General features: G+C 39.2%; 1 non-coding gene and 1 pseudogene across 1 annotated transcript; both read left to right on the top strand.

Moving 5' to 3' along the window:
• Positions 1 to 10,864: 10,864 nt before the first annotated feature.
• LOC130030927 (U6 spliceosomal RNA) lies at positions 10,865 to 10,971 on the top strand. Its single transcript, XR_008793580.1, has one exon. It is a non-coding gene; the product is annotated as a U6 spliceosomal RNA (small nuclear RNA).
• A 1,607-nt stretch (positions 10,972 to 12,578) lies between these two features.
• LOC130030177 (40S ribosomal protein S6-like) lies at positions 12,579 to 13,298 on the top strand (annotated as a pseudogene).
• Positions 13,299 to 14,397: the final 1,099 nt, after the last annotated feature.

A 14,397-nucleotide genomic window follows, 5' to 3' on the forward strand; every position in this document is an offset into this window, starting at 1 on the left:
AGGAATGGGCAAGGCGATAAATGCAATAGGATCCTGTAGCACTGTAGCACCCGTTTTTCATTGATTTGCTCAAGCAGGCACTAGTAACGTCTCCATAGTGAGACTTGTTGTTACTGTTTTTGGCATATCGAATACGCCACAGAGAGGCTCTGTCATGCAATCGGAATACTCTTGGTAGCTTGCCAGTCTCTCAGAGAGGGACAGAGGAATCGAGCCCAGGTCAGCCGCGTGCAAAGCAAAAGCCCTACCCACTGTGTGATTGCCCCAGCCCAGTAGGATCCTAGGGTGGAAAAAAAATGACTTTGTTACTTAGACAAAGAGAAGAAAGATTAATTGGGGGAGTATTTCTGAGAGGTACACGGAGGGGTTTTCATTTCTTGTGGGCAGGACTGATATCTTTGTTTTCTTTTACTATTCCTCACTGGAGCTATGGTGCTAGAATATAGGAAGCTGATTGACAGTATCATTCAATTAATTAATTTATTTAATTTGGGGGCTATACCAAGCTATGTTCAGGGATTACACCTGGCTTGGTGTTGAGGGGTCACTCCAGACTGTGCTTGGGGAACCATATGAGGTGCCAGGGATTCAACTAAGGTCAGTCATATTGAAGGCAAGAATGAGCCTTACCTATTATCCTATCACACTCTCCCCGCTCCCAAAATTCTTTCATTTTTATAAATTTTTATTAGTGAGATATCAGGAGGTACAGTTGTAGACTTACAAATTTTTGTGCTTGGGTTTCAATTATACAACGATCAAATACTCATCCCTCCACCAGTGCCCATTTCCCACTACCACGGATCCCAGTATCCCTCCCACCCAAAATTATTTCTTTAAAAAAAAATGTGTATGTTTTTCTTGTAACTTAGGAAGATGGCAAAAGATTTTAAATTTAAGGACTGTTGTACTGTCTTGCCATTGTGAGAAAAGAAGACAATTTTCTCACTTTTGTGTAATAATGGGATATTTGGCCTAGGGAGTAGACATATCTATTCCTATTACTTATCCCTTCATTTAAATAATAAGTGATGTCTCTTTTGCTCTAAAAAGTGAAGTCAATGGACAATCCTCAACTGTTATATTCATATGTTTTTGCATCTAAATAAACTGCATAACTATGCAAACTTCTCAGAGTTGGCATTGGCTGGATCTTATTGTTTACATTAAAGCAGGCAGGTTCAGAGAAAGAGCCTACAGCAGCTAGTACAGCCTTGCATGTGACTGAACCTGTTCCATCCCCTACACTAATTATGGTCCCCCAAGCTCTAGCAAGGAGTGACCTCTGAGCACAGAGCCAGAACCGGACCTTGAACACTGTCTCACACAGCATCAACCCCTCTCCCCACCAAAATTAAAGGCATGTATTGTTTGAATTGTTAAATGGAATGTGTTACTTTTCTATTTCAATAACTGACATTTTAAAAGCTTTTCACTGTGTTCTATTGAATCTGATGAACATTGTGCTCTAAATGAATGTGAATACTGATCAAACAAATTTAGCATCCTTGTCTATTTTAGTAAATACGAGGTGGGATCTAACAATGACAAGAAAATTCTATCAAAGACACAGACTAGTTAGCTCAGGTGGTTGGGGAATAGAGTCACTGCTGGCCAGGGGATCAACTAAAACCCTTAGTGGCTCTTCAGTTATGATCAATTCCCAGAGCTCAGGCTGCCTGCCCAGACAAGAGCAGACAGTCTCTCCATGAAAGCATATCCTGGCTCTTAATGAGAATCAAGTGACAAAGTGTGGCTGGTTCAGTGATTTCCAAATCAACTGTGGAGGAAAGAGCTTCCTGCATATTAGGGATAGAAGCCAGCAACTGCTCCATGCATGAAAAGAAGTGATATTTTCCAAGGCCACATTTATTGCTGAAATATTCCCTAATATATAAAGTGTCAATCTATTTCTATAAACCATTTTATCAATGTTTAGCATCCAAAAGTGTCACCAGAGATGTCCTTGACCAACCTAAGTTGTATTGAGTGAATCACATAGAAAAGACTATCACACTTTCCTAATCTATCCTCAAGCACAATACAGACTGGATGAAGGCGGGTCTACTTTGGTTTCTTTTAGACAACATTTTGATTGAATTATGACAGCCATTAAAAACTCATACTGGATCATAAATAGAAAATCCATTTTCCTAAAGATTCAGTCTTCCCTATGTTAGTTCATAATTCAAGTCATTCCAACTAAAACAGCAAAAGGTTTTGATTATTTAGTGTGATTTCAGGAAGAAAAATGAAGCTAAGAACATTTTGGAGAAAGAATCATAGAAAATTATACAAGATCATTATGAAAATGAAGACTAGTAAGAACAGGGTCCTGATTTGACTTGATATTAGAGTGCATTGAAATTTCACAGTAAGTAAAATGTTTAAAAAGAATAGAACAGTAGGAATAATTTATATAATTGATGATAATTATCTGCAAATCTGTAGAATTCCTGACAGCAAAATAGATAAACAAAAATTATATATATGTATGTGTGTGAGTGTGTGTCTGTGTGAGAGAGAGAAATTTTGAGTAATTAGTGAGACATAGTTATATTTTTAACTGTGTTTCCAATTAAAAGAAAACAAAAAGTATCTTACTGCCTTTAACTCATCAAAATAAATTGAGTTTGGGACTGAGGATGTTACTCAGGAATAGAGCACATACCTCAAATATTTAAGACCCTGGGTTTCCCCTGCAGTACAGAAAAGAGAGAGAAAGAGAGAGAGAGAGTAGGAGAAAAAGAAAGAAAAAGTACAAAAAAAGAGAGGGAGAGAGAGTAAGAAGGAAAAAAGAAATAAATTGAGTTTTTTTTAAAATAATCAGAAAACATATGATAAAAATACATCAAATATACTTGAAATGATGCTCTTAAGATATTTCTTGAAATAAATCCAGAATATAGCATAAAAATATCAAACATTTCTAAATATATTTCTTTCAAAAATGTGTGAAGAGAATTTTTGAGAAATTGTTTCTTCAAATCTTGGGTTAAGCATATCGCTAAAATGACAAGTCACAAAGCATATTTATAAACCTATTCAAAAATAAAAACCTTCAGAATGTTCGATTATTATATGAAACATCAATTACAAATTTGGGCTGTCAAAATAGTTGCAGCACATTTGAAAAACAGAGGCAGGTTCTCAGGATATGAAAAAGTACAGACAACCTATAACAAGTGAATTGCTGTTTTCAGGAAACTGATAATCTACCCAGAAGCATCTTTTATCCTCTTTAAAGTCATAATGAATTAAGCCAAGGCTTAAATCTCTGAGCTTACGAAAAAGAAAAAGTTCAGTTTGATTTTTTTTTTTTTTGAGGAGAGGGACTGTATGGGGACACATTGAATGGCAGTGGCTCCCACTGACTTTGTGCTGAGCAGTTCACCCCTAGTGGTACTTGGGGGTCCGTATGCAGTTGTGGAATTAGAGTTGGTACATATATGAAGGACAAGTGCTTCAACACCTGTAGTAGCTCTCGTCTCTGACGTTCAGTTTGAATTACCAAAGGAATATGAGATATTTAACAGTCATGAATCAAGAATTACTTACCTTTGTTTTTTGTTGTCTTACCCTAGGAGTTCAACTCTTAGATCAAATTATTATACTTCATATGAAGAAGCTGATTTTAACATATTATGACTCACATAATAACTTACATAAAATTGCAGGAAGCAATTATTCAAGTGATTTAACATTAATCAGAAAGATTATATTGAAAAGACTCAAATAAATACAAAAGAACATGCTGGAATTTCAAGTCTTTGCCAAATGCTCAATTGTTATTCAACTATTCATCAGATCATTTATGTACTAAATTGGTTTTTGTTGCTGTTATTTGTTTTTATTTGAGGGCAACACCCAACAGTGGTCATAGGTTTCTTTGGGCCCTGCGCTCAGGAATTACTCCTGGCAGTACCCAGGGTACCATACAGGAAGTCAGGGATGGAACCCTGGTTGGCTGTATTATGTTTTAAGTGTTTTATGCTAACTTATGATGCAATATTAAATGATAAATCCAGGAAAAGCAATGTTATAGGTTATTTTTACTTGTCTCCAAAGTGAATTTATATACAAGAGGAATACACATGAAATCAGGTATATCAGGAAAACAGGTTTTATGTGTTTTATGCAAAAGCTGAGTTTTTAAATTCATCTCATGAAGAAAAATTTTGTCACTGGCCATGTCAATGTGTATTCTAAAATTATTTGTAACCTATTAATATTTGTTTCTGCTAGATTTTTCAATATATTGATGAAAGGTATTTCTTTTTTCTTTTCTTTTTTTTTTTTTTTGTTTTTTGGGTCATACCCAGCCATGCACAGGAGTTGCTCCTGACTCATGCACTCAGGAATTTCTCCTGGCAGTGCTCGGGAGACCATATGGGATGCTGGGAATCGAACCCAGGTTGACCATGTGCAAGGCAAACGCCCTACCCACTGTGCTATCACTCCAGTCCCTGAAAGGTATCTCTAATATGAGTAACATAATTATCATTTGTAGCTTAGGATGAGTACAGAAGGGGCATTTACTTAGGTCATGTCTGCATTTCCTTCACTATCTCCTCTCTTACACATTGATACTATGTTTAGGACTAAGAACCGATGGTTTTTTTTTGGAACAGTATCATGTGTACAATGAAACTGAACAAGACCCATTCTGGCAGCGATTACCTCATAAGAAGCTGTCTCAGACACTGGCATTAACAAGCTTTGACTTGAGGATGGGATAAAAGCCCTAGCTTGTGCAAAGGAAACTCTGGGGACACAGTGGGATCTCCTGGAGAGAGGGATGGTCAATGTTCCTTGACCTGGTCTTCTTCCCTCTATATGCAAGCCAAATGGAAGCATCACTGAATTTTAAAATTTAAGTGAACGCAGAACCATCCCTCATTGCGTACAGCCCAGGGATTTGTCTTGATCCTACCCTGCTGGTCCGTTTAAACTCTTGGCACACCTTCAACTAATATCTAAGAGTGTCCTGTTTCCTTCAGGCAGCTCTCTTTTTAGAGAAAGCAAAAAATGAGAGCAAAAATGGATGCTCCAGCTAAGACTTTCTGGTTTTCAATGGCTACTGGCTTGCTTGTCTGAGTGAGTACTTCACTTGAGTTCCACTGATTTTTATTATACAAGGAAACTTAGAGAATAGGGGACCAGGAGAGAGAATGAAGAGAGGTACCGTTAGTCTCTTCAAAGTTGTTTTTACACAAGAAGTAAAATGATGTCCCAATCACATCTGATCCTTGCACCTCCAGAATCTTGGTCTGGTGGGGATGAGGAAAGCAAGTGTTTACAGTGAATGATTGTACCTAAAGCTTGAGAATGTTAAAAACATGGAGAAAGGAGACAAAACTTCTGGCTGTTGTGTCGGTCTTTCCCTCTCTTGAGCCCAGCACCCTCCTGAATCAGTTTGTATCAATGTCTTATCTGTGTTATTCTGTGTGGGAAATACTCCTTAATATACAGGATGCCAGAGAAGCCCTATATTTTGGAAGTTGCATAGGTTTTATTTCCTTTCATGAAACCAAGAACCCTGCACATTGTTCAATGTCCCTGTAGAGCTAGTCGAGTTTTATAAGTGAAAAGCATTAGAGCAATTGGTCTCCTCATCAAAATCAGCTTCCCAAGATGCCTTCCTTAGATCACTTGTCACTTGATCACTTGTCCTCCTGATTTGCTTGAGCAGGCACCAGTAATGTCTCCACTTTTCCCTGTCACGTGATAGTGTAGCCCAATGGTATATTGGGGGCTCTTTCAGGGTCAGGGAACTGAGACCCATTATTGTTACGTTTTTGGCATATCGAATATGCCACGGGTAGCTTGCCAAGAACCGCTGTGCAGGCAGGATACTCTCAGTAGCTTGCTGGGCTTTGCGAGAGGGCCAGGAAATACTGCCTTCGCTGTAGCCTGTCCTGTAGCCAGGAAATACCAGGAAATACTGCCTTCCCTACGATAGCAAAAAGGAACATCTACACTTTGTGGTAGAATTGCAAACTGCCTGAGTCCTTTTCATCTCCCCTCTTCATTAAGTCTGATGCTGCTCAGGTGAGAAACTCAAACCATTTTATTCCAGTTATATTTAACTTGACTTATCATAGGACTTTAAGTCATAAATCTGGAATAGAAGTGAATCTTTCACATAGTTTTCCCATACAAAAATTTGAAATTTGGGTGCTGGAGAGAGAGTACAGCTGGTAAGGTGCTTACATTGTACGCAGCCAGCATGCATGGGGTCCCTCGACGACATGAGGTGTTATCCTTTAGTGTAGAGCCAGGAGTAAGCCTAAAAAAATGCTGGGAATTTCCACAAACAATACAAAATAAACAGAGTGACTTCCTAGAGAAAGAACAGTATTACTTGCAAGCATGGAATGAAGAGTTTTGATACTGGGGATGAAGCTCAGAGCAGGAAAATGACATAGTTCTTTTAAAACCTGAATATCACCAATTACTTTTTTGTTTGTTTGTTTTGTTTTGTTTTTAATTTTTATTAGTGAGACATCATGAGGTACAGTTGTATACTTACAAATTTTTGTGCTTGGGTTTCAATTATACAATGATCAAATACCCATCCCTCTACCAGTGCACATTTCTTTTATCAGGAAAGCAAGAGGTCTGGGTTCTGCTCATGTGCTGACCATCTTTGCACTGTGCTTGCCTGGATAAAGACAGTCTGTTGGGATAATAGGGGTCTTTCATTTGGTGATGACCACGAGAAACCCCCGCCCCCGCACTCTTGTCAAGGTCCCATGGAGGTGGTGGGGTCTGAACTAGCATCTTCCTGAGGGTGAGAGTCCCACCCCAGGTTTGGAAGGCAGATCAAGTGTCAGACACTGCTCTCAGGTCTTCATGTGTATTCATTGATTTAATTGCCATGTTTCCCAGGGGTAGATCTGCATATTAATTCTCCTCTCACGTGTGGAAATGGGAACAGAAAGAGTTCAGAAATGTGTTCACACCTTTCCCAGCGATGATTAGAAAAATACTGTCTAGATTTAGCCAAGAGAATCTGTTGCGTCTTCTGAATTGAGTTTACTGTGCTATCTTCAAATCTGAATGGTCACCTAGAAGTTTCACCTTTGATGCCTGTATTAATTATAAATATCTATTTTTAAAGGCAGGCACCATGATTTTTTAGGCAAAGAAAGCAAAGCGTTTTTGACTCTGGGAAGGAAGAATTTTTCTCTCTTCTTGAGTCCTCCTTCCCCTTCCATTTCATTCAGTCTTTGATTCCACATGACCCCCTCCCCTCGGATATACTCTCTTGGTGGGAACCATAAGAGATGCTATTTTTAGATGACAATGTGTTAATTCAAGAGAGGTAAACCTCCAGGGTCCTATTTTTAATTGTTACTGCTTCAGAGATCCTTGTGAGCAATTGAGTCCACATCAGCGCCGAATGAATGGGGAAAGCAAATACCATTGGCAGAGCAAGGTGGGTAGTTTCGAACATACAGACCCTGCTGAGACCTGGTGACAGATGGCAGTGCTTCAGGCAGGAATTGTCACACACATTCCTCTATCCGCACCTCCATCTGTCAGCACAAGTGTGTTACTATTTTGGGACTCAATTTATCCATTTGGAGAATAATTTTCAGGCTTGCTCTTAGGGTTAAAATAAAACCTGTAACTCACCATGACATTTCCTTCCTGCTACTGCATTTCTGCTCTTTTTATACTAGGAGTAAGAATTATTGGCGTGGGGAGGTAATTATATATTTTGAAGGGGATAGACTTGGAAAGAATGAGAGTACATTCAAAAATGGCTATTATAACGAAACAAAAGTCATTAAACACAGGACAGAGGGTAGCATGCCTTCTGAAAGAAATACAGTGATTTTTAAAAATCAGTCAATAATAATGCATGTGCAGAAAATTCCAGACTCTTAACAGAAATGTCTTTTGCTACTATAGAGTGGCTGTGAACCTAATTCCTGAGATGAGAAAGCATATTTAAGGATTTCGTTCTTAACTAAATGACATGTTTTTTATCTCCCTCATAGCTGAAGACTGATCATGATATCACTACATTAAAATGACATAAGTTAAAGAGTAAGTACTCTGCCCATACCCAAGTCTCACTTTGAGATTCTACAGGAGAGGGGATTCAACTGGTACCATTATTATAAGTTCCACTCAAGGTAATAACTAAGAAAGAAAAACAAACTCAGATGTGATTCATATCTTGAATGGATGACCAGAGAAGGCAGACTTGCAAAGGAAACAAATCTCATGCATGAGATGTGAGAATGTGAATATCATGATTTTTTTTGTTTGTTTGTTCATTTTGGGGCCACATCCAGTGGTACTCTGGGCTTACTCCTGACTCTCTTAGGAATCATTTATAGTGGGCTCAGCAGGAAATATGGGATATTAGGAAGCCCAAATAGGATGCATACAAGTCAAACACCTCATCCAGTGTACTTTTGCTTCATCCCTGATGTATCACAATGTTTTGACATCAACAAGTCTCCACAGACATCTTGGACTCTGGACGTAACATTATAGAACGGTTACTGCAAAGATTGTCCATTTCTAAATAGTTGCTTATGTGGTGATGGCAAACCCTGGAGAGGGATTCTGGTCCCCAGAACATGTGTTTTAGATTTAGACACAGAGCTCACCTCCCTTTACAGGGAGTGGTACAAGGAGCTATAGCACAGTGGTAGGGCATTTGCCTTGCAAGCCTCTGGCCCGGTTGAGCCAGGTTCGATTCCTCCACCCCTCTCGGAGAGCCCGGCAAGCTACCGAGAGTATCTCGCCTGCACAGCAAAGCCTGGCAAGCTACCTGTGACGTATTCGATATGCCAAACACAGTAACCACAAGTCTCACAATGGAGACATTACTGGGCCCGCTCGAACAAATCAATGAACAATGGGAGGACAGTGCTACAGTACTACTTTTTTCCACCACATCTCAGATTTTATCCTGGATAGATTGACACTCCCCAAGTAAACGACCAGACCCATGTTGCTGTCTGGTTTGAAAGCTAGTTGGTGCTCCTACTACAGTTTTCTTTTATCTTATTTTATTTTCGTGAGGGCCACACCTAGCAGGGCTCAGGGCTTCCTCCACGGTCCATGCTCAGGGATTACTCCTAGCAGGATTTGGAGAACCATACATGGTGCTAGGGATTAAACCCCTTTGAGCCTTTTTAAATTTTTTCCAGTCTCATCCAACTACAATTTTAATGGATAAATATTGAGATTACAAAACTGTCATCCATAAATGACATTATATGGAGCTCACCAATATGCTTAGACTCTGCAAGCATATGAATTTAGCCCCCATAAAGCTTTCTCTTAAACAATGAGCACAGAGACAATGCTACCACAGAATAGAACAGCAAAGAGTGAGGAAAGGTATACCCAACCTTGGTGAACATTGGGATTCATCCAGATTCTCTAAACCAGGAGAGAAATGACTCCTGTACATTTTAACCTAAGACTACATTGTAAAAAAATGACCCAAACTCACTCCATTTGGAGGATCCTATGGAAATTATATTTTTCTGTAGCATCAGCCAATTGTAGCCTAAACCTCTCCTCAATGAAAACACTTGCCACTATAAATTCTTCGCCCCTTGCAAGAAGAATAGAATTTTATTTTACCTTTATGACAAGTCAAAGACTATATTATAAGCATCATTAGTCATAATAGAGTGCTTGCTTACAAGACCACTATCGTAGTCTGTTAAGATCCTAAATGGGGTGCATGATAGGTCAGTATGAAAATAATTAGTACCTTGGGTTGGGAGTTTTCTATAGGCTACCAACTATACTCAAGCAGCAAGGTTGAGTCTCATTATTTATTTCATTGCTTCATGGAGGCAAATGATATTTAATTTATACTCTATTATGGAATTGACTCAAGGGCCCAGAAGCAGGCCCACTTGATCCTGTAACAATCAGGAGCTATATTCAGAGATGACCTGTATTATTGCAACGCGGTTTCATTTAATCATCCAGCGAACTTTACAACTCCCAAAACATCCCTGCAGAAAACATTTCATTTCCCTATCATAGAGTTAATTATTATTCTTATCCAGGTACAAGTTGCTTTCAATCATTAGACTGGCTGGCATAGGAGCTGATTCTAATATCCTGGCCCATGAGGTTAAATAATAAATACTCCTCTCAAAAGATCAAACAACCAAAGTAATCACATGCAGACACTATTCTGTGCATTGACATGTTTACTAGCTCGAGTGGTGATGAGTTATAAATCGACTAACTTTGGATTTCTTATTGGCTGAGGGGGTGGAGTCTGACCTTTGTAGGACACTACTGCTGCGTATATATTTTCAGCACAAAACAGGCTAGTTAAACCTTCAGAAAATTATCAAAGCTTACAGATTATGAAGATTACAAATAATTCAACAAATTTCCACACTTCCTGAGGTCTCTGATTTGTTCTTTAAAAATATTAATTTAATATTTTTATTCAATCACCATGAGATTCACAGTTACAAAGTTGTTCATGATTGGGTTTCATCACACAATGTCCCAACACCCTTTCTTCCCCCATATATACATATACATATACATATACATATACATATACATACACATATACATATTTATCCGTATCTATATATAGAGAGATATATAGTCTTTTTGGGTCACACCAGCAATGTTCAGAGGTTACTCCTGGTTCTCTGTACTCAGGAACTACTCATGCTTGGGGGACCATATGGAATACCAGTCAAATCTGGGTTGGCCACATGCAAGGCAAAAGCCCTACCTGCTATGTTATCATTCTGTGTCTCATCCCCTTTCACCATCCAGCCATTTGTTTTTATCTAGCTTTTGTGATCTATCTAGAGCCAGTGATGGGGAAAGAGATTTGGTAAAGCATGTGCTCGCTTCAGCAGCACATATACTAAAATTGGAATGATACAGAGAAGATTAGCATGGCTTCTGCACAAGGATAACACACAAATTCATGAAGCATTCCATATTTTTGGGATGGGGAAGGGGGTGGGTGGGAGGGATAATGGGATCATTGGTAGTAGAGAATGGGCACTGGTGGAGGGATGGGTACTCGATCATTGTATAACTGAAATCCAAGCACAAAAATTTGTAAGTCTACAACTGTACCTCATGGTGTTTCACTAATAAAAATTTTTAAAAAATAATGGATAAGAAAAGTATAAAGACAGTAAAGATAGTCAGCAGTAATTGCAGCCATAGCAATGTAATTATGTCTTGAAATATCTGAATATCCATGTACAGTTACCACACTCCTGTCTGAATGCCCTTCACCATTATTCTTGCATGAAAAAAATTTTTTTTAACCTGACCATTTTATTCTAGAGATTTAATAAACCATAAACTTCATAACTATTACCTTGGTTTAAAAATGCTTTACCATGCCTTCAGAAAAAAATTCCATTGTCCCTAGAATATCTGAGATATAAGTGATTGTTAAATCATCACAGGGTGAATCATTGAGAACTTAGCAAAGTTTCATAATGTTCTTTCCTCAGTTTCTGTTTTATGTGACCCAGTCACCTTCAGGAGGCTTCAAGTGATATTACTCCTTCGCACCAAGGTCTTCCCCGGATAATTTCAATATATAACTTACCTGAGAGTCTCCTGCCCCCATGCCTGGCTGTCCTCACCAGGGCCCCTTGGAGAAGGGTGAGTTGAGTTTCCCTCCCTGCCCCGAGAAGAGCCCCGGCAGCCAAAGGCCTCCAGAACCTGCCACAGCCATGCTGAGACCACTCTCCACACGTTCGGACAAGCCTCACGCATGAAGGAACCAGCAGAAGAACCCAGGTGTGCGGAACCCAAGGTGTAGATCTCCAAGCCTGCTTGGATCGGGACTGGGCCTCCTCCATCCAGATTCCCCATCTTTTAGTAGGTAGGCGATACACCCACCAACTGCCCCTAGCATCGTGTAATCCCATCAATGGCCAAGACCCAGAGACTATAAAACCCAGCTCCCAGAAGCACACAGCCTCATTTGTGGCCACGCGACATCTTATTATATAGTTCTTACTCTGGAGAACCTGGCAAACTATCGAAAGTATCCTGCCCACACGGCAGAGTCTGGCAAACTCCCTGTGGCGTATTCAATATGCCAAAAACCAGTAACAATGATGGGTCTTATTCTCCTGACCCTGAAAGAGCCTCGAATGTGGTACTTTCTAAAATCTCAGGGCTAGGACAAAGGAGACGTTACTGGTACCTGCTCGGGGAAATCGATGAACAACAGGATGATAGTGATAGAGTGAACTTACCCAGTGTTTCTTCCACTGCAGATAGTTTCTCCTGCCTGTCAGTTCTTAATCCTGTGAAGCTTACAAATTAAAAAAAAAATGTTTTATTCAACCAATCAATCAGTCTGGGGACTTCATTAATGCTGCACTCATGTACCTGATTAAAGACATATGCCCCTAATCCTGCTACTCCCATTTCACCTGCATCCAGCCTTGACCTACAAAAGGACTATGTATCCTCTCCAGGAGCGATGGTTACTAGACTTCCCTATTCCACCAACCCTTGTTGACTTCGTGGCTTTGTGAATCAGTAACCAACAGTGGAGAGCCCATTTCTAACCAAACAAAATGTTAACAAAATCACACCGTGGGCTGTCTGAATATGAATCTGAACTTCTCTTACCAGCCACCAGCTACCAGAAGCTCATTGAAGTGGATGATGAACATCAATTCTGTATCTTTTGTGAGAAGCAGCTGGCAACCAAAGTTGCTGTTGATGCTCTGAATGAATGGAAGGGTTACGTGGTCCGTATCTGAGGCGGGAAGATAAACTAGGTTTCCCCATGAATCAGGGGGTCATTCCACCATTGCTCAGTAAGGGGCATTCCTGTTATAGACCGTGGAGGACCAATGGAAGAAAGCACAAATATGTGCATGGATGCCAATTTGAGGTTCTCCATTTGGACATTGTGAAGAAAGGGGAGAATGGTATTTCTGGACTCACTGATACCAGTATGCCTCCCTATCTAGGGCCCAAAAGAGCTAGCAGGACCCGCAAGATTATCAATATCTCTAAAGAAAATGTTGTGAGGAAGCCCCTACATAAAGAAGGTAAGAAACCTAGCAACAAAGGGCCCAATATTCAGCATCTTGTTACTCCACGGGTTTTGCGACACAAACACCTGTGTCTTGCACTGAAGAAATAGCTATTAAGAAGAAAAAGAAAGAGGATACAGAGTGCAATAAACTTGGTGAAGAGAATGAAAGAGACAAAAGAGAAATGCCAAGAGATGGAGGTGGTCTTCTTTGAGAGCTTCTACCTCTAAGTCTGAATCCAGTCAAAAATGAGTTTCCTGAGTAATGAATTAATAACAGACAACAATCACAACAAAACCAAGATCACAACAGTCCTTAACAAATTTGCATAGGTGAGAGCCATAGATTACTTTTGAATTTCACCAAGGTAGGATTGTGTGAACTGGTAAGAATTTAATAATGGGTAAGATGAAGTTTCTGCCACCAGCAAGTTTGTATTTTAGAGATAACTCAGAAGTAAAATGCTTTGAATCAATGATGCTTATAGAGATCCCCAAATCAAAACCATCCCTAACATAACAAAGATAAAAATATCTTACCTGGAATAAGTCCTTAGTAAGTAGTCTATTAACACCTTAGATTTTTTCTAAGGAATGTTTAGCAATGAGATCATGTGGAATTATTATATCATATGCATTAGTCTCTATGAAAATATCCTCAGAGTACATTAGATAGTATTACAAGCTAAAATACTTTTATTTCCAAAGCAGCACCAAAACTATTTTGGGAAATAGGTTCCTTTTTGAGTTAAAATGATATATTTATTAGGAATAGAAGTCCAAGTTTGACAGATCATTTTTATTTTGAAAAACCGACCTTTGTCCTTTTTTTTCTTGCATTTGCTTTGGAAATTCTTTAGCCTTAGTTTCCACTGAAGACAGCACTTGTCTCTGAATTCTTTTTCTTTCCATTGTTATTTCTAAGATATTTTATTTTTAATAGTGATATTTTTATATGCCTTTATACATATACTTCAGGGAATCTGTTGATTTTCTTGTATCTGTGTTGTGATCCTATTTGGAAACTTCTCTGACATTAGTTCTTTTAATGTAGCCTCTCTCCAATCACTCTTTTGTTTTTGACTCCAATATAACGTATACTGGATCTTCTGATTGATTTTAATTATGTGTATTTATTTCTTTTTTAAAAGTAAAGTAAAAAGTAAAGGCCCTCCCGTTGTTCATCGATTTGCTCGAGCGGGCCCAGTAACGTCTCCATTGGAGACTTTGTTGTTACTGTGTCTGGCATATCGAATACATCACGGGTAGCTTGCCAGGCTCTGCCGTGCGGGCAAGATACTCTCAGTAGCTTGCCGGGCTCTCTGAGAGGGGTGGAGGAATGAACTCGGGTC

The sequence above is a fragment of the Sorex fumeus genome, unplaced genomic scaffold, assembly GCF_029834395.1.
Source record: "Sorex fumeus unplaced genomic scaffold, SorFum_2.1 ptg000005l, whole genome shotgun sequence".
NCBI classification, from domain to species: Eukaryota; Metazoa; Chordata; class Mammalia; order Eulipotyphla; family Soricidae; genus Sorex; species Sorex fumeus.